The sequence below is a fragment of the Coenobita brevimanus genome, chromosome 50, assembly GCF_032717465.1.
Source record: "Coenobita brevimanus isolate Jiangsu-jjx chromosome 50, ASM3271746v2, whole genome shotgun sequence".
Lineage (NCBI taxonomy): Eukaryota > Metazoa > Arthropoda > Malacostraca > Decapoda > Coenobitidae > Coenobita > Coenobita brevimanus.
Window position 1 is genome coordinate 29,283,461 of NC_137003.1, and position 26,380 is coordinate 29,309,840.

General features: G+C 41.1%; 1 protein-coding gene across 1 annotated transcript in view; it reads right to left on the bottom strand.

The window, feature by feature from the left end:
• Positions 1-12,674, bottom strand: part of LOC145399720 (glutamate receptor ionotropic, delta-1-like) — a 73,858-nt gene extending 61,184 nt beyond the window's left edge. The window contains exon 1 of the mRNA XM_080272267.1: positions 12,638-12,674. The gene's annotated coding sequence lies outside the window, so the exon portion shown is untranslated. The remainder of the gene's footprint in view (positions 1-12,637) is intronic.
• Between the last annotated feature and the right edge of the window lie 13,706 nt (positions 12,675-26,380).

The following is a 26,380-nucleotide window of genomic DNA, read 5'->3' on the forward strand; positions in this document are numbered from 1 at the left end:
CACGGTGAAGGCCAGGATTGGCTGCATCCTTGGGTTTGTGGCGCCGTTTGACTGGCTGTGAAGTGACATGTTTTTGGATGAAGGTATTTTGCAATAACCAATCACCAATCACCCATATCCCAGAAGTTTTTATGTATAGATTCACGAATTGGCTCTGGTATCTTGCCGAAACACCCGTCATTGCACGCCGGACCAATCTTCCTGGCAGGGATAGTTTTGCCAGTGAATCGACTTTTATATTCCTCGCCAAGATTTCGCTTTTTTTTCGCCACATTAGCTGCCCATTTGTCTGGATTACGCCTCTTCTTGACGACTGGCGGCGGGCTAGAGCTATCACTGTCACTGTTAGATCTATCACTGTCACTCATGATGATTGGGTACAGCCACAACACTGAAAAAAAGCACAAAATTCACGAGAATTAGGAGAGTAATCCAGTGGTATGCGTAGTTAAAAAGCTTCTGATGCTCCCAGCTGTGTTTTGGGGCGAGGGTGACGAGCAACACGCACGGTGATTGGCCGAGCGGGGCTAAAGGTGGGACACTATGGCGAGCGTGATTGGCCAGGCTCAGCTGTCATGGCGGCGTGGGCGCTTGGTTAGTTCTGCAGCCAAGCTTGGGCCTCAGACCATGTGACGCAGCAATAAGGTCGAAAGTGTGGTGCACTAACATGCGAATACGACCTTGAGGATATTTGAAAAACCTCCGCCTCTGTCTCTCTCCAGATAGGGGAAGGGTGGGGGAAGACAATGCTATAATAACCTGGTTTTCGGCCGGGGTGGCGCTTGGTGAGTTCTGCTTCTCAGGGCCATTTTAATAATTAAAAATTTGTTTTTCTCTTGGAGGGAACTACTGCGGGCTCATGGCCTTTGATTCCTTCTTCCTTGCATAAAAAAAAGGCCTAAATAATGTCATTTGTGAGGATTTAAAGGTCCTGTTTGTCTTGGCCGTCACTAGATGGCATAAGCTGCTCTCAGATTCAAAGTGAGATAGTGATAGAATCAGTATCTAAATTGAGTAAGGAATAAATCCCAAATTTTCCCCAATTCAATCAAAAGTCCTAGCGTCATGGGTACACTGCTAAATAAATTGTAAAGAGAATTGAAACCCACCATATTTCAAAAACATCACCTCATTTGACTTAGCAGTGGCATCGCTAGCGTACCCAAGGAGCCCACTTGAGGTCCAGACGTCGTGTATAATGGACGTTCGTTCAGGTGAGCCGTCCAGATTTCTCCTTCCTCCCACCTCTTTTTCTTTGTTTAATTCTTATTTGTCATGGACTATGTGAAGTAATATTGTTGAAAGTTTAACGTAGACACTTGAGGTCCAGACGTCGTGTATAATGGACGTTCGTTCAGTCCACAGACACCGGCGACGTCAGTGTGAGCATAAGGCCTTCCCATAGTATTGTCCAAAGACTTGAGCATACACACATTACACTATCCATGAATTATTATATAAACCAAATGTAATTGTAATAGTACTATTGATCTATCAAGTGAATTTTATTTTGTAAATAAGAAATAGAAATTTGAAAGTGATGTAATCTGGTAACGGAAGAGCGAAATTCAAAACCATTAACCGTTTCCTTTTTGGTAACTAAGGTTAGGAAGTTAGGAGAGTGGAAGGGAACTTAGTGACAGTGAGCAATGATATAATTTTGAAATGAACCTCGAGGCTAAACAAGCCCGAGTGATTATGTATTCTTAGTGATTATACAATGTTTGAATAGTACCTCGAGGCTAAACAAGCCCGAGTGATTACGAATTCTTAGTGATTATGTTTTATTTTCCTGAATTATTCCTCGAGGCTAAATAAGTCCGAGTGATTATGCATTTTTAGTGATTATATAGCAATGATGATTATGAACTGTAAATAGTCCTGAACTAATATTGGATTCTAGAGAATTACATGATGAGAGTATATTATATTATATGGTTCGAGGCTATGCCAGCCCGAAAAGATATCCCATGATCGTAAAAAGATCCCTGACTTGAGGCCATTGTCGAGCCCAAGAATAACTGACAAAAAGAAAGTATGGTACAACAACTCCATACATCGCTTGTATGAATCAAATTGTTTTCGCCTGGTAACAATGGGGGAGGAATGATCATCCAAACCCTAGTTTTAATGTACAATCTTCTTACTACAAAGGGTCATGTAATTAAAAAATGTTTTGTGGATAATTAGCATAAAATTATTAAAGTAAAGTATATATCTTTTCTTATTTTCTTAGTGTACCTAATCAAGGGAATTAAGTCCTCAAGCCTATTCACTCCCCTTCCAATTCAAGATTCCTTCGCTGAGGGAGCGACGACCACCTGTGGTACTGACTAAATCTAAGCTCGGCCAAAAACTACAAACGCTACCACAATATTTCTTAAATTACTACAAACTATTATACTAAATCGACTACCACTTGTATTATCCATGGATGAGTTGATCAGTACCAACAACAGAAGAATATAATATCGAGCATTACACTGGATGAAGAATAACGGTGGGGATAGTTAATTCTTACCGTTACACTGGTGAATACCGGTGATAGTAAAAATTTTTAAGCATTACACTGGTGGCAATAGCGGTGGGATACTCATCATTCCCAAATTAGTGGCATTGGTGAGAAAATGAAGGGAAGTGAAAGGTAAAAAGAGACAATATTTCAAAATTTAATTTCCTCTTTTTTGTGAGTAAGAATAGTACATTAGGGTCACCATGTCTCTGTATGGACAGTTGTTTGCTCAGACACAGCCGGAAGCTGTTCGTCCGTCACAAGTGGGGAGAGATCATGTAACCATTCAATTGGATGAGGCTGAGGAACAGTTCGGTGCTACTAACAGAACGCTGCTTTCACACTCAACCCCTTGTTCACACATTATGAATTCACATCGCTTTCTCACAAAACCGCGCGATATCCCAGTTTTGGAATTAAATCAGCTGCAAGGGATAGAAGCTACATCTCGCCTCGAAATGTTTTGTGAGGCGGTGGCACAAACTCATACCAGCAACACAACCAGAATCCAGGTTGCCAAGAGTCGAATGGGTTCCGAATTGGCCACTTTTATTCATAATTATCAAAAGAAGCATTTTGCACTGTCATGGCCCGAGCTTAAAAAATTCTTGAATGCGGAGTTTGTCATCGAACTGAGTGTAGATCGAGCTTGGCAAGAGTTAAAGAACATGACCTATGACTGGGAGGAATCACCCCAGGCGTTTGTACATAGGTTCATGTGTAAGCATGCGGCTCTCGAAACAAAGTTCCCAAAAGAAAAGTTTCCCTCGCAAGATAAACGGATCAAGAAGAAACTGTGGTATGGTCTTCCGCTCGAGTCTAGGGAAAAATTGGAAGCTTACCTTGATGATGGATATCCACTCCGTAAATTCACTGACAGGATCGAAAATGAAAGGCAGCTTCTCGAAGAGAGGTATACCACCAGAGTTAATGCAATGCCGGATAGAGACCATAAAAGTGAAGATCCCTCAGATACCAATGTAGTTTATAATCCACCAAGACCATCCCATTATAATTGTCAATCCGAGTCAGACAAGGAAGTGACAGAATTGAGAGCTCAATTAAGGGAGTTGAAAACAAATTTAGAACAACTCAATCAAAAACAATCTACTCCTGAAACACCGAGGCGAAAATACTGTAGTCATTGTCTGAAGAGTTCACACATATTGCAAGAATGTTGGGCCAAACCACCACCAGGCCACTGTTTTGATTGCCGTAGGTTGGGATGTCGTAGAGGCAGTAATGGTTGCCCAGGGCGCATAAACCGCAGCGCAGCGACGGGGAACAATAACAGATTTCACCCACCCAGTCCAAATGCGAGGCAGACCGCCACTCAAACAAAGTTCCCCCATCAGGCTATTTGACTAACCGCAGGTATAACATCGCCCACAATAAGTGTCAGCGTGAATAATAAAATTGTGGAAACTGTTGTTGACACAGGGAGTGGATATACCTTACTTAAAGAGGCCACCGCGAAGCGGTTAGGAACAGAAATAAACACGAGGAGAAATCCATCGAGATTACAGGGAGTCACAGGAGCGCCACTCCGTATCCTGGGTATGGTCAAAGTAGATATCAGAGTGGGAGACGAGAAAGTTCATCAACAGTGGTGTCCAGTCGTCCCGAACACCTTCTTGACTACTGAAATGTTGTTGGGATGTGATGTCCTTGGGCAATCTCCGTTGATCTGGAATGGTGTGCAACGAGCACTAATGTGGAGAGGAGCCCCATATGTCGTGAACTATGTTCCGCGGCGGAAAGGAAAAGTTGAGCGAGTCCAGGCCACACCTATCAAAGCTGTCAGGAACCCTCAACAGTTGAAGCAAATTAATCTTGTAACAGTAGAGAGATTCACCCCATATCAAACCAAATTCATTGCCGTGCCAGTGAGTGAGGAGCCTAAAACCACTCTACTGTTTTACCCACAAGCACGTTTCAGTCATAATAGTCACCCTTACATATTACAGGTGAATTCAGAGGGCCTAGTCTATTTGCCCCTCAATAATAGAGCCAAACAAGATAAACTGTTTCGAATAGGTACTATTCTAGGCTCATATGAAATCATTGACGACCCTCCTGTAAGTACAGTCAACTCAGTTACCAAAATTCATAATGACCTGATCCCTACCAGTGATCGAACAGATGAAAGCGGAACTCGTGTTCAACGACTCCGAAAGCTAATTGACGAACAGACATGGCCACACTTAGATTCAGCTCAACAAGAAGAATTAGCTAACGTAATTCTGCAGTACGATCCCCTCATCATTTTGGAAAAAGGAGAACTAGGAACCATCAGCGGTCCCCCTGTTCACATTAAAGTAGCAGATCCACAGCCCAGCCTTGGACCGATCTACTGATACCCAGAACAAGCTAAACAGGTGATCGCTGAAATGTTGCAAGACATGGAAGAGAGAGAAATTATTGAAAGATCAACAGCTGCCTGGTTATCTCCTATTGTATTAGTTAACAAGCCGGACGGCAGCAAGCGCATGTGTTTAGATTATCGCCACGTGAATCAACATCTAGCCACGGATATCTATCCACTGCCCAGACTGGAAGAGTTAGTCGAGCAGGCCGCAGGTCATAATTACTATGTGACTCTTGATATGCGTGAGGCATATTTTCAAATCATGTTGGACGAGGAAAGTCGTGATTTAACCACATTCAGTGATGGAGTCACACTTTACAGATTTAGGCGCTTACCATTCGGACTAAAATGTTCACCAGCCATATTTTCCCGACGAATGCAGGACATTCTTACTCCATTGTTGAAGCAAGGCTGGGTAAAGAATTATTTGGACGATTTGATAATTTGGGCTGATGACTTCCCCATGTTGTTGAGTCGCTTACAGCAACTATTCACTTTACTCACACAGAATGGGGCCAAGTTAAATTTAAGCAAATGTACGTTTGGGTTAAAAGAAGTAACCTTTCTTGGCCATCAAATCTCAGTGGCCGGGAGTACGCCGGACCCAAAGAATATAGAGGCTATCAACAAAATGAAAAGACCCACCAAAGTAAAAGAAGTCCGGAGATTCCTTGGAATGTGCGGGTTCTACCGAAAACATGTACCTTCGTTCGCAAAAATAGCAGCTCCCCTAACTAACTTAACCAGATCCAGAGTAGCGTTCGAATGGTCAGATGAGTGTCAATCCGCTTTTGATCAATTGAAGACGAGCTTAGTGAATGCGCCAGTATTGGTAAGAGCCAACGTAACTCGACCATTCATTGTAACCACCGACGCGAGCAACACCCATATTGGTGGCGTATTAAGTCAGATCCAACCAGACAACTCCAACTTGCCTATTGGTTACTTTTCCAAAAAGCTCAATCCTTGCGAGAAAAAATATTCCGCAACTGACAAAGAAGCATTGGCAGTCGTTCTCACATGCCGCAACTTTCACCATTACTTGTGGGGTTCCCACTTTACTCTCTTGACAGACCATCAACCGCTTACTAGCATTTTTAAGCGAAAAACCAAATCCCCACGTATGAACCGATGGATTCTCGAGATGCGTGAGTACGACTACAACGTGCAGTACGTCAAGAGTAAATATAATGTAGTTGCTGATCAACTTTCTAGACCTGTCAGAGTGATATTCCACCAGTCAGAAACCAACTGGCTTGGATTTAGTCGAGACGAGATGAGAGATAAGCAACGAAAAGAACCCATGTGGGATGAGTTAGTTAAGTACTTGCGTAGTGAGAAGCTCCCTGCTAAAAGACTACCGAAAGCTATGTTGAGCCAGTTCGCATTGATTGACGAACTATTATATTTTGCCCGTGAAACAAGTGATGGTAGCATCCAATATTGTTTGGTGATTCCTAAGTCAATCAGTAGAGAAGCTATCAAACACGGTCATGAAACCTCAGGACATCTAGGTCAGAAAAAATCTATTAAGAAAGCTGAAGAACTATTCTATTGGCCAAATCTAAAGGTAGATGTATGCGAGTAGGTGAAACAGTGTCCCACTTGTCAGAGATTCAAAGGTGAAACTGGGTTGCAGCAACCTCGGAAAGGTTTCCCGCCTGTAAGTAAACCATTGGAACGTATCGGGATTGACTTGACTGACATGGTTGCTGGATCTCAGGGTTACCGCTATGTCCTTACTGTGATAGATCATTATAGTAGGTTTGTGAAATATTATCCCCTCAGGGATAAACATACACAACACATCATACACTGTCTTGGGCAATACTTTACCGACTTTGGGACGCCACGAGGTATCGTGCTGGACAACGGCGGAGAGTTCACGAGTGGAGAGTTCAAGAAGTTCTGCCAGAGGAACCAGGTGGACTTGTTCTACGTCACCCCTTATCATCCCCAGGGAAATTCCACCACTGAAAGGAACTATGAAAAGCATCCTAGCATCTCTCTGCAACGGACACCCCTTGCGTTGGCCTCAGCTGCTCCAATCATGTCAAACCGTCATAAATCAAGCGGTGCACTCGAGCACGGGACAACAGCCTTATTACGCCTTCCATGGATGCAGAGGAGGACGACCTGGCGATAGCACACACACTCATAAAGGATACAAACCAAAGGATGACTAGGCGATACCGGGAGGTGGCCAACAAGCGGAGGAGAGCCCAGAAAGTTGAAGTCAATAGCTTGGTGTGGGCGAAAAAAGGGACCATACAGCCGGGTACCTGTAGAAAACTGAATGCCAAATGGGACGGCCTGTATAAAGTGATTGAAGTGCTGCTAGATGGAAGTGTTTATATCATTGAAAATGTATTTAGTGGAAAAAAAATACAAAGGGCTGCTGAAAAGGTAAAACCATATTACGGTACCGAGGAATGGCTCTTAGAACCGTTGCAACAGGAGCTCGCCCCGGAGCCCGAAGATGAGCGATTACCACCGCGAGTGAGGAATGCCCCTCGGAGGCTCATAGAGGAGTGTTAGTTGGAAAAGTAGACAAGTGCATGTGACGAATGTTGTGAAACATAACTGTAAAGTTATGTTCCGGGTGGACTTATCCCTGAGGAGAGGGTGTAAAAAAGGAAAAGAGAGAAGAGTTCCTGTTGGAACCGGGAAGTGCCTTACTTCGAGGGGAGTATATAATCCCCTCACCTTACAGTTAGCACGGTTTGTGAGGTAGTGGAGTCTTCAGGACAGAATGAGCGCTCACCTCTTGCGGGCGGAAAGCTGGAAATGAAAGGACAGAGTGAATGTGATTGCGAATGGAAGAGTGTAAGGAAGCGCCTCCCGTGGTGATCTCAATCTTGAGAGACCCTGTTGAGCTCAGGTGGGCAACAAGCTATCCTCCAAAACCTGAGGCTGACTGGGGCATAAATTCCCTCATAACATCTCGAGTAAAGAGTGATCATACCTCCTAATGTAGTGAGTAAGCGACCTTCCGAGGTACGCATCAGGTGTTTAATGTGGACCAACAGGTGCCACCGATTGTGGGGAAAAGCATTCCAATTCAAAGTGTTCATAGCAGTTATAAGAGTAACAACATTCCATCCATGCACATGTCATAGAAAATTGACTTGGGTAAAATTTGTTTTCCGAACGTGGGAGCCGTGTAGTGACACACATTTAATATTCATGTATGTGTTTAGTAGTACTGTAATTTTAAGTTAGATAGGGTGTAACCTGAATATTAGTTTATAAGTTCCTACCCTAAGTAGTAAATCATATGTTAATGATTAATGTAGGGTTAACTATTTTTACATGTATGTATCTCTGTATCTATGCAGTGGGTGATGTAATTGTGGATGTTGAGTTGTGGGAATTCCCCGTCTCGTCGAGTAACGAATAACAGATGCGCGCAGCTCTTCCCCCTTGTTTGTGCGTCGTTGCCGGGCGCCGAGTTTAAACCTTAAACAGAATAATGATGAATATACAATTCTTTCCGTAACCTAGTTGTGAAATGTTTGCTAATGAAGCTGCTAGAACCCAAATATGTAAGATTAACAGTCCAAAAGGCCTAAATAATGTCATTTGTGAGGATTTAAAGGTCCCGTTTGTTTTGGCCGTCACTAGATGGCATAAGCTGCTCTCAGATTCAAAGTGAGATAGTGATAGAATCAGTATCTAAATTAAGTAAGGAATAAATCCCAAATTTTCCCCAATTCAATCAAAAGTCCTGGCGTCATGGGTACACTGCTAAATAAATTGTAAAGAGAATTGAAACCCACCATATTTCAAAAACATCACCTCATTTGACTTAGCAGTGGCATCGCTAGCGTACCCAAGGAGCCTACTTGAGGTCCAGACGTCGTGTATAATGGACGTTCGTTCAGGTGAGCCGTCCACATTTCTCCTTCCTCCCACTTCTTTTTCTTTGTTTAATCCTTATTTGTCATGGACTATGTGAAGTAATATTGTTGAAAGTTTAACGTAGACACTTGAGGTCCAGACGTCGTGTATAATGGACGTTCGTTCAGTCCACAGACACCAGCGACGTCAGTGTGAGCATAAGGCCTTCTCATAGTATTGTCCAAAGACTTGAGCATACACACATTACACTATCCATGAATTATTATATAAACCAAATGTAATTGTAATAGTATTATTGATCTATCAAGTGAATTTTATTTTGTAAATAAGAAATAGAAATTTGAAAGTGATGTAATCTGGTAACGGAAGAGCGAAATTCAAAACCATTAACCGTTTCCTTTTTGGTAACTAGGGTTAGGAAGTTAGGAGAGTGGAAGGGAACTTAGTGACAGTGAGCAATGATATAATTTTGAAATGAACCTCGAGGCTAAACAAGCCCGAGTGATTATGTATTCTTAGTGATTATACAATGTTTGAATAGTACCTCGAGGCTAAACAAGCCCGAGTGATTACGAATTCTTAGTGATTATGTTTTATTTTCCTGAATTATTCCTCGAGGCTAAATAAGTCCGAGTGATTATGCATTTTTAGTGATTATATAGCAATGATGATTATGAACTGTAAATAGTCCTGAACTAATATTGGATTCTAGAGAATTACATGATGAGAGTATATTATATGGATGAAAATGAACACGAGTAATCATTCTTATTGGTTCGAGGCTATGCTAGCCGGAAAAGATAACCCATGATCGTAAAAAGATCCCTGACTTGAGGCCATTGTCGAGCCCAAGAATAACTGACAAAAAGAAAGTATGGTACAACAACTCCATACATCGCTTGTATGTATCAAATTGTTTCCGCCTGGTAACAATGGGGGAGGAATGATCATCCAAACCCTAGTTTTAATGTACAATCTTCTTACTACAAAGGGTCATGTAATTAAAAAATGTTTTGTGGATAATTAGCATAAAATTATTAAAGTAAAGTATATATCTTTTCTTATTTTCTTAGTGTACCTAATCAAGGGAATTAAGTCATCAAGCCTATTCACTCCCCTTCCAATTCAAGATTCCTTCGTTGAGGGAACGACGACCACCTGTGGTACTGACTAAATCTAAGCTCGGCCAAAAACTACAAACGGTACCACAATATTTCTTAAATTACTACAAACTATTATACTAAATCGACTACCACTTGTATTATCCATGGATGAGTTGATCAGTACCAACAACAGGTAAGAATATAATATCGAGCATTACACTGGATGAAGAATAACGGTGGGGATAGTAAATTCTTACCGTTACACTGGTGAATACCGGTGATAGTAAAAATTTTTAAGCATTACACACACGCTCTGCAACGTTTCTCCTCCAACCACATGATGATTCACCCCTCACCCTGGTCCTAGGGTGACTGCCAGTCTTCAAGAGTCTTGCGAGACGGAGCCGCGGAGGCACCACACCGCGCACAGCCACACACCACCCTGCCGCACTCCAGTTTCCAGAGTTGCTAGATGTGTCTAGACATTCCAACCCTTCACCGCACTGGCCTCGGTACGAGAGCGAGATAATTGCCAGTTCGCGCTTGAAGGTAGAGATATCTCGCCAGACAGAGATGGAGAGAGAACGAGATTTACTCTGACATCTGCTCTGCTTACTCACTCTGCAATTAGTCCCTTTGCACAAGAGAGTAAGATTTTTCTGTTTCACCTGCAGGATCACGAGCGGTTGCAAGGCTTTACAATCCCTTTGCACCTTATTGTATCCTAGCTGAACACTAATGTTAAGTGTGTTGTCGCACCACTGGCACCAAAAATATGTTTCATTCCACTGCTGGCACCAAAATGTGTAACAGCAGGCAGGAAACCCGCCACTGCAACCACCAAAAATATGTTTCGGCTGTATGGATTCCTCAACTAGTCACTAATATATCAGCTTGGAACCCTACCGCTGATCACCAAATTATATATATCAGCTGAGTCGTGATCTCACAGTTCCAAGCAAGGTTAACGTTGCTCCTGGTCGAAGTCAGTTCGGTTGACACACTCCACCAAAACTTCTCACACACTAGAGATGGTGGGAATCGGTGTAGGATCCTGTTGAAGGAATTTAGAGGTAGCGTGTGCAGGTGAATTGAAACTCTTTATTGGCCACAGAAAGATACAATTGTGACACTGAGAGAGCTCAGAGTTATATGTCCCTCTCGTTTGAATGATAAATGCGTTCTGCCCTGGCCCGCCAGCATCCCCCTCTGGGTGTGGAGCTGGGGTCAGCAATATCAGAGGTGCTAAACCTCCACAGACAACTGGGATTTATACATGAATAAAAGCATCATAACTGTACCATATACATTATACACCTCAATAAAGTAGTATTGACTACATTAAAGCATACAAACAAGGCAAATATTCCCCCCAAGACTTAAACATATATTCAATTCATATATCTCTATCGCCTTCCTTTTACTCTAGGTTTTGATTAAAAGAAGATGTCTGATTGCGCATCCTATCCCAAGCCACACTTTACAGTGAAATGGCGTTTGTTTGTTTATCATTCACACTTTGTTGTATATAGTTAATTATGAATAAACAACTTTATATGTAATATGAAGCAATAGTGTAAAACTACAACTAGTCATGGGAAACAATATTGGCACCAGAACAACCCTACGTGACCCGTAAGTGTGCTGATTTCTCTTAACTTGGCAAAAATATATGTGAAGACCAGAATGGACATGAAGTGGCAGTGTCAAACCTGTTTCGATTTATCTGGCCCTGAAATGATGTGCACTGGCCTGATCCATCATTTATTTTTTTTTTAAATAAGGAAAGAAGGAACTAAAGGCTGAGCCCGCAAAACGTTCCTTCCAAGAAAAAAACAAAAACAGTACAAAAGAGAGCCAAATTCAAGATCCATTCATTTCGAGATGCCTGGACACACCGCGTTTGAAAGATTGGAGATCATGGGAAGTAGGAAATACAGACAAAGGGAGACATTTCCAGAGCTGACCTGTTGCATAAATGAAGGGCTGGAAGTAACGGTTAACTCTTGCATTAGAGAGTTGGACAGAATAGGGATGAGAGTTTGTTACTAGATGGGTGCTATGCGCCCGTTTGTAGGGGTGGAGGTATGCAAGCAGACAGTTCAGAGGACCAGTGAACATTGAAGTGGTGATAGAAAAAAGATAAAGAGGCAACAGTGCGGCGAAGAGACAGAGGTTGAAAGAAGCCAGTAAAAGGAGGAGAGTTGCTGAGATGAATAGCCTATGACTCCACCCTATTGAGAAGAGCTGTATGTGGGGAGCCTCCCCACACATGAGAGTTGTACTCTAAACAAGGGCGAATAACACCCGTGTATAAAGTCAACAACTGTGTGGGCGTAAAGTTGGTACGGAGCCATGAAAGGCATGACGAGACTTAAACACCCTAAATGAACCTGAGAAAATTTATCTAGAAATATCATCATACTGAAGGGGGTAACCGAAATATGTTTCAACCCCTTCTATTTGTTACATACCCCTTTTGTTTATTTCAACTACTTTCAGCACATGGTGGTTGTGTACCTGTGAATGATGGATCATTTCGATCAGACAGACCGGGGTGCCATAACAATAACTACAACAACTTTCACCCATTTTCATTAACCTTCTTGGATATTTCACCTTGCAAAGAGGATAATGAAGTTACATGTCCTTGAATTTCAGAAAGTACACCCCTAAGCTGAATGAGAAGCAACTGGAGCAAGAATTTATAGAGTACTTCGTATCTTTAAATATACGAATATCATGGGGAGCTCTGTAAGGCCTGTTTTACCGGATATATGATGATGCATGTACCTGGTTTAGCACGGCCTCTGAGAAGAAAGTATTGGTAGGATTCATGGACTGGGAGGTGGAGCGCGAGGTAGTGAATGTGCACTGTATTGCGGAGGGTGGGGTGAAGAAGGATGGCCTCCAGGTCTGCTCTCTCTCCCACCACCATGACCCGCGCCTCTGTCTGCTTCCACAGCCCTGCTCGCTCCAGCATCCTACCCAAAAAGAGTTAGTGTCGCATTATTCATCATTCATCCCAGTGGCATTTATCATTTTATCTGTTTCATTTAGACTAATTTAGTCAGCATAAAAACGTCTACTGGTTGAAATTTTAATGAAAACTAAATCTAGTCATTCATGTTTGTAAAAGTTCTCCTGTACTACACAGAGATGTCTGTAGAGAGCAAATACACAATACAGTATACATAACTTGACTGAAGAGATTAAAACTTAATGCAATACGGAATAATCATGCTCCTACTTTATGATCAACTTCAAAACATCTGTGAAAATAGGAAGTGACCAGACTACATTCTAAGTAACGCAAGTAGCAAAGTGGTATAAAAAGACAGACTAGTTTTCCCACACGCCTTTATTGTTGATTTCTGGAATTCATTGTTTGCTGCTTCCATCTGCTGTTTAAGGGTGAGTAATTTTGACCTTAATCTGTCCACCACAGGAAGTCTTGTATCATCTTGCTTCCGTCAGATATAGGCAATATGGCATGTGTTGTGCTGTCTCAATAATATTACATCTTTATTTACAATGACCTTGTTATTTGAGATTACTACTTGGTTCTAGTAATCAGGATCACAGTAATTCCTTCATCTGTACCTTACGTGACAGTTCACTAGACACGTCAAGACATAATGGTTATGCTTTACTTCCTTCAAGAAATGGACATGATGAACACGTGCTTGACCCAGACCCTGAGTATATACCAAGGTACACTATTATGTACAATTTGTGGGTCTTAGCGTATGGTTTCTCCTTATAATAGGTATTCTTTTGGCAACTAAACTGTCTTCTAGACCGTGAGAAAGTAATTTCATAGGCGTTTTTATTACTTGGCTTCCACACTTCGCTTATGCCATTGACCTTGACCCTGAAGCCTTTTTGATTTAGAATCCAAACATCTTTTAACCCGAAGGTTATCTTTAACATCATTCAGTTTTTTTTTTTTTCTAGCAATGCAGAATATATGCAGATTTTCTCCAGTTTGGGTTTGGTTGTCATCAAACTCGTCGTCTTTTGTGGCCCAATGAGTGTTGAGTCAGCCTTCTTTATCGTTCATTGAATATTATACAGGATAAACATCCGATGACAAAGTTCTGTTGCCTCTCCTGCTTTTCTTTCCATGAACTTTTAAAGTCAGTATGGTAATCTCCAGCAGCTGACAGAGATGACCTTATTTAGCTACAGATCAGTGTCATCAATGTCGCTTGCTGCGGATTCACCGCACTGGTTGTGAAGGTCTGTGGAGAGAAAAACAGAAGACAGGATTATTTTTTTTTATGCTGACCATACATAATTTAGCTGAACGTTTTCAGACTGAGATAATACTGTTAAGAATTAAGGTGCATTAATAAATGCTATGTCTTCTGTGAGATAAGCTACATTTTTAAGCTATAAAATAAAAATGTGTAAAGAATGCGTATCCAGTGGCTGGCAATTAGGCATGTTCTCATATGTGGCGGCCACACTGCTCCTCTGCAGGCATGTCGTCATGGGCCACAAGAGACGACACATTGCTGAGTGGTTTGCCCAAACAAAGCTTACGGCGGAGTGCAGCAACTGTGACTGAGGAGCTACTGATCATGTTAATTTATTTGGAGTGCAGAGAAATGCTTGTTCTGCACATTTTATTAGGTCAGACAACAAACAGACTACCTGCATCAGTGTTCCACAAAACACCATGTTTTCTTAATCGGCAATTCCAAGTAAGCATTAAAATTTCTGAAATTGGGTTTCTGTGATAAGTTGCTAAACATTTTTTTCCCAGAATAACTGCCTAGATTCTGTTAACCTTATACTGTGTGTTCTCTGTGGCGTCACTGTAAATGTCAGATATTCTTGTCGCTTGACAGTTTAACTGCCATATATTACTTATTGTCTAAAATAATGCCCATTTTCCTGATGTGCAAAAGTTTGATGCCCTGTACTTTTGTTGAATAAAAACTGGTCATTCCTCTAGCACGTGACAGAAATGGCATACCGGTATGTATGTCTTTTCTTAACTGGTTTAGTTGAAAACGAAAATAAGTCAGACGGTCTATGTATACCCTATGTATGTATGTACAGTCGACAGTAGATGTTCGTCCCTCTCAGCTTGCGTGATACGAGCCTGTTGATCTGGGACACTATATGAGATAGAGTAGACAGGTATGGTTTAAATGACTAATATTAAAGAAATGTGTTCGAAGATATGATAAGAACACATTCCCTAATGATAATAGTGAATTGCAGCATTTGGGATAATAATGTTATTATGAAATGTATGACATTGGTGCATGCAGATTCTTCGTTACGGACACAGACACACAGGATTATTTGGAGTGAACTGATGTTGCCAGCAAGTATTATATGAAGTATTACAGAAACTCTGCAGTCCTCAAGGTGAGGTTGCAAGAAAACTTTAATAATGATGTCAGTTACACACTAAACACACATAGAAACTGACAGCGCGTGTTTCGTGAGTATACGGTTTTGTTTTAAAAAATAATACCACTTCCCTTCCTGACCTCTCTCCCCACCCGTCTCTCCTCTTTTCAGAAATGCTCTGGCATCCTAAGTCTACTAATACCAAGTCGGATCACTTGCTTCTAAAACAGCTCCAAGCTGTCGCAAGGGGCAAAGCATCGGAGAGACATCAACTAGCTGGTAGCACGAAACTCCAGTTCAGTTGATTCCTCATGGTGGTGAGTAGATGTTTGCCCCATTCACCAGATCATGACACATTTTCAGTCCGGAGAAGTGACAGAAGGGACTGAAATGTGTGATGGAAGGTGTATGAGTGTGAGGGAACCCATAGCTATGTACTATAGGGTTAAATGAGTCCGCACTTCTTTGTTTTCCTTTATTATAAATGTTTAATTTGAGTCTGCCCTTTTATACATTTTCTGTTACTTAAGCCAACTGACGTCACACACAAGCCACGCCTCCCTGCGCCCTGAGGGAAAGTGATCCGACTTGGTATTAGTAGACTTAGCTGGCATCATCCACGTTTTATCGCTAATGCTGAAAATCGTATGTCTGTAGGTAGAGTGTGGAAAGTAATCAATATAAAAGTGTTAAATGAGCTTCTTCTCCTCCTTGGCAATGAAGTGTTATCCATGACATGAATATAATGTTAGTAATATGAATAAATCTCACTGTAGTGGTTAGGAGACATGACTCGCCACCATTTATATACTATTTATACAACCACCGTTAATGTAGTGCCCCCAGTACTCTCCCTCTCCACTCCCTCGTCGTCCCCTTCCCTCCCCATTCCACTTTCTCCATCACTCCTCCCTTCCTTCACCCCCTCTACCAGTACCCTATTTTTCTCCCTCAACACCCCCAACCCTTCCCCACGGTTATCGTAATAACCTTGCCCGACTTCTCTCCCTTGTCATTTCAATTAGAGGCTTCACCAAACCTGTTTCAGTGGTCTGCCACCAGGTGGTCTAGCGTCGCCCAGCCTCGATTAAATATTTTTGCGGGGTTTTAAAGACTTGTGAAATTGTACCTAATACTAAGTTTAAAATAATATCGCTATTTATAGGAATATTTTTTTCCTATTCAATCAAGCGCATATATATATATATATATATATATATATATATATATATATATATATATATATATATATATAACAGTAAAGAAAGAATAACCAGGCTTTCAGAGAATCTTAACATGGGGACCAAAATAGTGTGCTGTCTGTTTACATATATTTGAATAAATCGTGTGCAGTTAGTAAAAAGAGATTACCTTCAGGACTTCTGATGTGTGTGTTTTAGCATGCTTTAAAGTAGTAAGCAGTTTCACTGAAAGTAATGTACTGAACGACTGCTTAATTGGTGAGTCAGCCATTTTAATCCAAACAAACAGCAGTGCGGTACAACACTAGAATGATAACAGAGTATGAGGAGTCGAAGTTTAAACTTACTAAGCTGTGCAGTGGAGCCAGGGAAACATTTAAAAGAATTATTTGTGTTAGACTTTGGTTACTAAGATAACCAAGACGTTCAACAGGTCCGTATTGTTAGGAAAAGTCATACGTCAGGCAGGGCGGCATATCGAAAGGTGTTGCTAAATATGCGGCTACACATCTATTTTCTTTTGTGGGTACTAACGAATGACAAATATTTTAATCACTGTTATCTTGCTTTATGGATGGTTCTAGTAAAATTGCCTAGGTTTTGTCTCTATGTTATGTTTACAGAGATGAGTAAACTGACGAAAGCGGCGTTTACAAAATGACACTTATAATACATTATATATAATCAAAGGGCTCCCATATTGTAATGTCTTTGTAGCATATCATGCCATCTGGGTAATTTGATGAGTAAAATATGTTTTGAGGTGTTTTACTGTGTCAAAATTAAAAAGAAATTAAGCACTGGCTACTTTTTCAGAGCCTACCCCGCATCACAGCTGGGCGACGGAAGCGAACCTAGTGGCAGATTTCTGAAACAGGATCTGATGAAGTCTATAATTATCTGTTTCCTCTCCCTTCTTCATTTTTGTATCGGGAACATAACATTATAACGACGTTTTTTTTTTTTTTTTTTTTATTATTCTTCAGTAGTGTGTAATATTATTATAATGACCATGACAGTGGTGGTCAAGAGGCATTAACTGTTCAAAGAACGGCAGTTAGTGCTTCAGTTTAGTCATCGTTTTATTACTCCCCCTCTCTAGCCATTAATCTCTTGCTTTCACTTATTTTTTAAATCCCAACATACATTAAATATGAAGCACAAACGTCCTTCTTTTCCCCAAAGAAAGTAAAAAATTGAAAAATAATCACTGCCTGTGTTGTGTTGCACAAGGGTAGAGATCTACATGCATCCAGAAAATATTTTCTGAGTAAGTATTGCCAGTATTCTTGATGATAATTTGTAGTTCTTCAATTAGGATTATTATATCAAAATAGTTGATAGTCACAAAAGCTGTATCCTCTTACCATACATTTGGCAACCATAATCATCGTAATATACGATGAAGGGGGATTATACCCCTTTGGATGAGTAGATTGTTCCCTTAGCAAAGTATGCTTGGCGGTAGCCCGGACACCAATCAGGTGTAAGTGGAAGTATCTGATTGTCGCGATGAAAGGGTTGATTATGGTAAAGGTTCACTTCCTATCCATCCGAGTCGTTGCCACTCCTGTATCGACAGTATCGGCAGTTGCAGAACAGATGTTCAGGGCACTGACGGACAGCCATGCCGTTACCTATTGTTCTTACCATGTTATGCAGCAATGGAGATGAAATGATATGGATACTCCTGCTGGCTGCATTCTGTGACCTTGCAAGATCATGTGTTGAGGGAGTTTAGATCAAAGTATTTCGATGGCATACTGTTTTAAATTATAAATTAAGTAAACGGCTCTCATAGGTCTCACTCTAATGGGGAACACAATGTGGGAGAGGGGGGGAGGGATTTAGGAAGCAGAAATACCATGGGTAAGGGAAGGGGTTGGCTATATTACAAGCTGGGATACAGGTAAATATGCTATAAGGTGTAGGGAGAAGTGAGGGATACAAAAAAGGGGAAGGAGGCGAGAAGAGGAGTCCGCAAAGGGGGGGGGGGGATGGTACTGAACACTGATAGTTACGATGGACATATTTTTGTATAAGTAATCTTGTTACTTGTGTGTAATACAAGTGGCAAAATAACGTGCACGAGTATCGTGATTATAATGTTGCTACAATTCCTGTAAATAAAAACTGTATTCGTCATAAATAACCGATCTAGGTAGGGACATTAAACGATGCAGGGTCAATTAAATTCAATCATGGGGAGGCGTTGGGGGTGTTGAGGGAGAGAAACAAGGGGTACTGGTAGAGGAGATGAAGGGAGGGGGAAGGAGTGATGGAGACTGTGGAAGTGGGAGGGAAGGGGACGGCGAGTAGGTGGAGATGGAATGTATTTGGAGAACTGCATTAACGGTGGTTGTATAAAATGGTGACGAGTAAAGTCTCCTAACCACCACATTGACGATTTATTCATATTACTAACATTTATATTCAAGTCATGGATAACACTTCATTGCCATGGAGAAGAAGTCATTTAACAATTTTATATTGATTACTTTCCACACTGTACCTACAGACATACGATTTTCAGCATTAGCGATAAAACATGGATGATGCCAGAGCATTTCTGGGAAGAGGAGAGACGGATGGGGAGAGAGTTCAGGAAGGGAAGTGATTTAACTTGTAAAATAAAACCGTGTACTCGCGAAACACGCACTGTCAGTTCCTATGTGTGTTTAGTGTGTAACTGACATTATAATTAAAGTTTTCTTGCAACCTCACCTTGAGGACTACAACTTTCTGTAATATTTCATAGAATACTTGCTGGCAACGTCAGTTCATTCCAAATAATCGTTTGCGTCTGTCTGTAACAAAAAATCTGCATGCACCAACGTCATGCATATCACAATAACATTATTATCCCAATTGCTGCAGTTCACTATTATCATTAGGGAATGTGTTCTTATCATATCTTCGAACACATTTCTTTAATATTAGTCATTTAAACCATACCTGTCAACTCTATAGTGTCCCTGATCAACAGGCTCATATCACGCATGCCGAGAGGGACGAATTTCTGCCGTTGACTGTATATGTATAATTCGAATAAAAATGCTAATAGACATTATTATAGTTATTATTGCAAGTACGCAGATACTTTTCCGTTAAATACTATCCTATTGTGCCACTAAGACTAATATTAAAATCATCATATGGTTAGGTTAAGCAGGATTACTCAAAGTCCATATTGGTGGTGTTGTTGGTGATGTGCATGATGAGTGCCCGGCAGGTGGTCCTGGTGTCCCTCCACAGCCCCTGGAGGAGACTCTGCTGCCCCACTGACCCTGCCACCACCACCACACCAACACCCACACGCCTGAAAAAGATTCTCTAGGTTGATCGTTGGATGATGTATACATTTTTTTTTTTTTGGGGGGGGGAGGGGGAAGTCTGCCAAACTATGGTAATTCTTGTTAGTTTTTTTTTTTTTTAATCCAAAACTCTATCCTTCTTTCTTTCCATCTTCTTCTGTCTTTCTTTCCTTCATTCTTTCCTCGTCTTTCTGCCTGCAGGTGACTTTACACTCCCTCTTCTGTCTTTCATTCCTTCATTCTTTCCTCTTCCTTCTGCCCGTGGGTGACTCTACACTGAGTGACAAGCCAAATGGTTTCCTGTACACCAGGAAACCATTTACTACGCTGGGTGGTAACCATATAACCAAATTTTGGCGCCTGGTGGTTTAGTGGGTAATTATTGTGTTCCAATCGGATTGAGCCGGTGAAGGTTTTATCCAAGGGGTGGTTGGGGTTTATTGCTCACGTAATGCCACTCACGGATGAGTGAGGCTGGTCACTTATCTTAAATGTCAGGATCAACTCCCTAGCCCCGGGCTCCTACGCTCCTCATGGGGCAACGTGCTATTGGATGATGGATGGATGGATAAACACTATATCAGCATGGATCTTCTTTAAAGAAGAAAAGGTCAGTCGCACAGCGGTCATCAAGCATGAACACTGTCAGAGCCAAAAAGGCTTACAACAAAGGCACTGTCATGTCAGTCCAAAACCATGTCCTGTAGGTCCGTTGTTGTCCTTTGTCAGTGGTAGTCTGATAGAAAAACCTGTTTGTCTCCATCACAGTGAGTGTCATTAGGTACTCATTAAAAAAAGAAAAAAAAAATCAGTTTTGAACTGTTAGTCATCAGTCCCGTTGTGTCACATAAACCAGATCACACTGTCGTTGAACGTAAAGGTCCATGGTACAAAGTCAGTAGTCGGTATACGTAAGTACAATAAAACGCTCAGGAAGGTGATGTTTATACTTGTGACTGCTACCTGGAGTGCCTCCTCATCTTTTACAGGCAGCCACATTTCACATGTTTTTGGTCTGCCGTGAAGGCTGAGGGGCAGACAAGGGTTCTGGTGATGAGAAGGATGGCCCTGTTAGGCCTACTAGCTCAGGTGGTGAAATTGTGTGGAATACTGAGAGGCCATGTAAGGTGGAAGGAAGTAGTGGTGAAAGCAGAGTTAGGGAGTAGGAACTCGCACTGTGCTTCTGCTGCAATTGTTTGTGCAATGTGCTCACCTTCTCCTCAGCCTCTTTTGAAGCAAATAATTGCTTTGCCATCTTCTTCTTGGATGGTGCCACAGCAATCTTTTGGCGAGAAGGAGGTGGAGCATCACCCATGTGGTCGAGTCATCATCATCGTTGTCCTCTGTTGGCGTCTGGTTCCACTCGTTGGTAGCATCATCTGAGGGATTGTCAGTGCTACTTCCTCACTCCTCTTCTGAACCAATGTGGTCTTCATCATTCTCTCCATCCTTGGAGAAGTGTTGAGCCCCGATTGCAGGGCCTGTAAGGCCCTGGCGTGAGTGCAGAGGGTGGCAGTGCAAGGGGGGTGCTGGCCTTGAGAGGAGTGAAAGACAGACATCCACTAATGACTGATTCACGTGCTGTACTGACAACCTGAGTGGCTTGGAGGGTAGGATAGGTCAGTGTCAACATCTCCCAGACCTTTCTTCCCTTTCCAAAATTGTTTACATTTTTTTACAGATTGTACTGCATTGACACCACCTGCTTAAGGTGAGGGTGACCAGCTTTATCTCTCCCCGTTGGTAAAATGTCAGTAATAAACATCACCCACCCTTGTTGGCCCCATCTGGTTGAAGGACCACAACCAACTAGCCCACCGGTCGTCATTTGATTATATGATTTCAGCCCAGAATAGAAAATGGCTTCCAGAGTTACAGGAAACCATTTAGCTTGTCACTCAACTTAGAGTGACCTGATAATAATAATAATAATAATAATAATAATAATAATAAAAATAATAATAATAATAATAATAATAATAAGAGTAATAATAATAATAATAATAATTATTATTATTATTATTATTATTATAATACTAATATTTATAATTATAATAATAATAATAAGAAAGGCACTCAGTAGAGAACATACCTCCGCCAGGACCCAACACACAGTTCCTTTTAAATCAGTCACGTCCTATGTGTTACTGTACGGCAACTGGAAAAAGGCTACCCCCGAATAAAAGCATATTTAAATCCACTAGATCCGGAATTTTATATGGATTCGGTCCAAACTGTACACATTAGTAGATACCAACTTCCTAAATATGCCTGATTTTATTTATTTTTTTTTCATCCAGAGCCATGCAATATTTAATGAAAATTTTATGAAAATGTTGAAGAACGCCATATCCCGCAATGTTAGAATCCTGGATCCATACCTTTATCCGGATCTGCATCAAAATTTAATGGAGTGTACTCTGGGCCAAGGCCCATCTAATATACTATAGCAGTAGCCATGTGTGTGTGTGTGTGTGTGTGTTTTGGGCAGCCGAAACTACACATTCAAATCTCACCAAAACTGGCACAAAAATCGCAAAAAATTCGCTGATGTGAAAAAACTTGGTCCCATCACGATTGAAAAACTTTTCTATAAGCGATCATATTTTTACCAAAAAACACTGCTCCTGGCGCCTGGCGTAGGATCTCCGTACAATTTTTTGCCTACAGGTACAACTAAAGTATTTTGCACTTGCATTCGGACAACTTTGGTTCCATTCCCGAAGCTGCAAATAACACAATCAATTAGTTAGCTGCAAAAAATCCAAGTGACAACGTTACACTAGAACAGAACATAAATGCGAGAGCCCTCTGCAGAAGCAAGTGTGAGGGGCCCAAAGGGACCACGAACATTAGTTATTCTACCAAGTTTGGTGCAAATCTGTCCAGTAGTTTGTGTGTAATCTTGCTCACAAACCAAGCAACCAACCAATAAACAAACGGACAGGGGTGAAAACATAACCTCCTTGGTGGAGGTATGTATATATATATATATATATATATATATATATATATATATATATATATATATATATATATATATAAATATATATATATATATATATATATATATATATATATATATATATATATATATATATTGTAATAAGTTGTAAGTCCATGATGCAATGGCGTGGTGTTGGTGATAACACGGTGCTGCAGTGCATCATTGTGAAGAGAAGGAGGGTAGGGAGGAGAAGAGGGTGTGGGGGGCATCAGTAGGGAAACAAAGCCAGCCTACAAACACCAACCATGGAGTAGTGAGGGATTGGGGGTGATTTTGGTGGGAGGCGACAGTCATACGAGGAACCAATGAAAAGGATGGAAGTGGAGTGGATGTAGGGGGGGGCCCTGGGAAGTGGAGTGGGGTGGGATGGCCTAAATAGAGGCGGAATATACATGCTACACATCCCCACAGTGGTATAGAGGGCACATGGGGGAGATTTGGGTGGAAGGAGACAGTGAGATGAAGATCCAATAGGACAGAGGGAGGTGGTGATATGGCCAAGGGGGTAGGGGCCCCCCCACCACATCTAAGGGGACCAATCATGCCAGATATCACCAGATATTGTTGTTCCCATTTGCTTGCTTCCATTTACATCATCAAAGAGGCATGGCAACCTCTCCCCAGTTTTTTTGTGGCTTCTACTAAATCGATGTGGATCAGACTGAACGTACCTTGTCTAAACACATCGATCGATGGTGAACGGTCTTTAGGAGTTAATGCCTTCACTGATTTTGCATATCACAAAATGTCACTTTGGCAGGTCTTTCATGGTGCCATGATCTGTCTGCAAGAAGGTCAAAATCTTTTGAACTAGAATTAAATATGATACAAAACGATGTTCTATCCGAATGAAGTCTGCTCAGAAAGTATCCGACCTTTGGCTCTATTAATATAAATAGTTACCCTGTTGAGCTAGGATACTAATACCTCTCAACATAGGCTCCTTCTAAGTTGACACACATAGCCCAGCATCCTTTCCATTGCCTGAAACATTTTCCAAAGTAATTTTTTGGTATCTCCTGAAGGTGCTTCGTCTCATTGGTCATGATCTCTTCTTATCTTGAATCAGACCCCCTTCAGTTGGGTTTTGAGCTTGGGAAACAACCAAAAATCACACAGAGCCATGTCTGGCCAGTAGGGAGCCTGCCGGACCTGTGGAATGTTGTGCTTGGCCAAAAATTCCTGCATCAGTTGAGAAGAATGGACAGTGGCGTTTCATGGAGCAGCTTCCAACATGCCACTATCCAAAGGTCTGATCTCTTCCGTCGAACTGCATCATAAAGATGACGGATAATGTCGAGGTAGTAATGTTTGTTGACCGTCTGACTTTCTGGTGCATATAGGTGATGCAGATCACGGTAGCAGATAAAAAAAAAATGTCAACATGCAAGTGCATTTTACTTTACTGAAGACTGTCAAGCATTTTTTTACCGAGGCGACCATGCCTGCTTCCACTGACGCGACTGTGCTTTGGTTTATGGGTCATACACATACACCCTACTCTCATCTCCAGTGACAACGGTCTTTAGAAAGCCTGAATCGCAATTTGCACACTCCAACATATCTTCAGCAATGTTCATCTGAGAGAAAAGATTATAACGACGTACCCTTAGAGTTACCTAAAACCTACTTTGAAAAATTTCTCAGGCAGTGGAAAGAACTCTTGGCTAAGTGTGTTAAGGCAGAAGGGGCCTATTTTGAGGGGGATTAGTGTCCTAGCTCAACGGGTTACCTATTTATAGTTTTTTTTAGACCTAAGGTCGGATGCTTTCTACACAGACCTAGTATAGAGGAGATTGGTATTCTGAAACTTTATATATATATATATATATATATATATATATATATATATATATATATATATATATATATATATATATATATCTTCTCTGTAGCCCCGCTAGAAGCCGAGTTATAAAGGGCCGAATTTGAAAAGTTTGTGGGTCCATGTGACCTTGACCTTGAGGTCAAGGTCACTGATCTTGGTCAATCACCCTTAGGTTTTTAAGGTCTATAATTCTACCAAGTTTGGTGGCTCTGCCATTCTTCTTTCATGGAATGCTAGGTGAAATCCTTCACATTTAATCCTAAAATTTGTCCCAGGGCGACCACAGATGATATTCATCCGAGAAAAATCATACATCCGTAAGATCTGCATCCCCGCAAGGGCCATGTACTATAAGAACTTCAGCTTTCTAGCTTAAGTAGTTTCTGAGATAGAGTCAACAGTTTGGTGTTCTGTGTTCCAGATAATATCCGGGGATCCGGTTAAATGATTTCCTTCCAATTTTACTAGATGAACGGGCTAACTTGGGGACCAAGCTGGCAAAATTTGAAGTCTGAATAGCCTTTGAGTAATGGCCATTTACTTTTTAGGAAGATAACATAAAATAATAAAAAATCCACAAGGATGTAGGATGTTTTAATAAGAATACTGACAAAAACAATAAAACTTCTCGCTAGGATGAGGAAGGTTTTGATAAGCAGAAGACTGTAACTGTCAAAGACAGTTTCTGATCTCTGTCTATGATAACATTGCAGGTAGGCACAACTTACGTTGGTCAAGCTTCCACCAAAAGTATACAGACTTGGTCTAGGACCAGGAAAAAATTTCTGGGGGGGCATCAGTAGGGAAGGCCAAGTAGTGCCTTATATATGTTTTGTTTATCACCTGTATGGAAGAGCAATTGAAACGGGGGATATCTGATATATCGTAATGTCACGCATGAAAGACCTTCATATTTTTTCCATACTCATGTTTGGATAACAATTTTATCACGGGATTTCCTTCCATGTTTACGAGTATGTGTCCGTAGAAGCTTTCAAGTAAACTGAAGGTGAAAATTCATTATTTTTGGGACACTTTTGGACTATGATCTGGAAAAGTAGGTTAAGGTAACTGAAACTGGGTCAGTGTAATTGGGTCATTGTGCTGTACATCGTCAATAAGTGTGATGAAATTTGAAGATGAAAAGTGACGGAATAATAAGAATACTAACGGATACAAAGGTCTTCACATACGGTAATAGGTGGAGATCAATAATAATAATAATAATAATAATAATAATAATAATAATAACAACAACAATAGTAGAAATAATAATAGTAATAATAATAATTATAATTATATTAATAATAATAATAATAATAAAATTATTGAATTGGCTTACTTCCTGTCATTACTGCATTCCTGGAATATTTACCTGATTGTGGGAAATACAATAGGCGAGTCTGATGTGGAAGTGAAGATCACCAGGTGACAGCCGGTGAGATGCTGCTCCACCACCTGACCCACCATCTCACCCACCTGCTCCACATCCACATGCCCAACCACTCTTGCTACATCCACAGCCACTGCAACCACCACCATCACCACCAGACGCCACCACTTTCCATTAAGACAATTCATCCTTGACTGAAGTAAGAGGCCCAGGAATAATTGTTATGTACTTAACAAAGAAACATTAAGGCTGGTAGTCAGATTCTGCTTAGTTTGTATTCCTCTAAAATACGACTTTACATCCAGGTTCTTAGCTGTACTACTGAGTAAACAGGGATGGGGCATCAATCTCCTAGGTACGTGCAGCAGTTGCAAATCGTACCTAAAAGACTTTATGTACAGTTTTTGTATTTTCTTCATAGG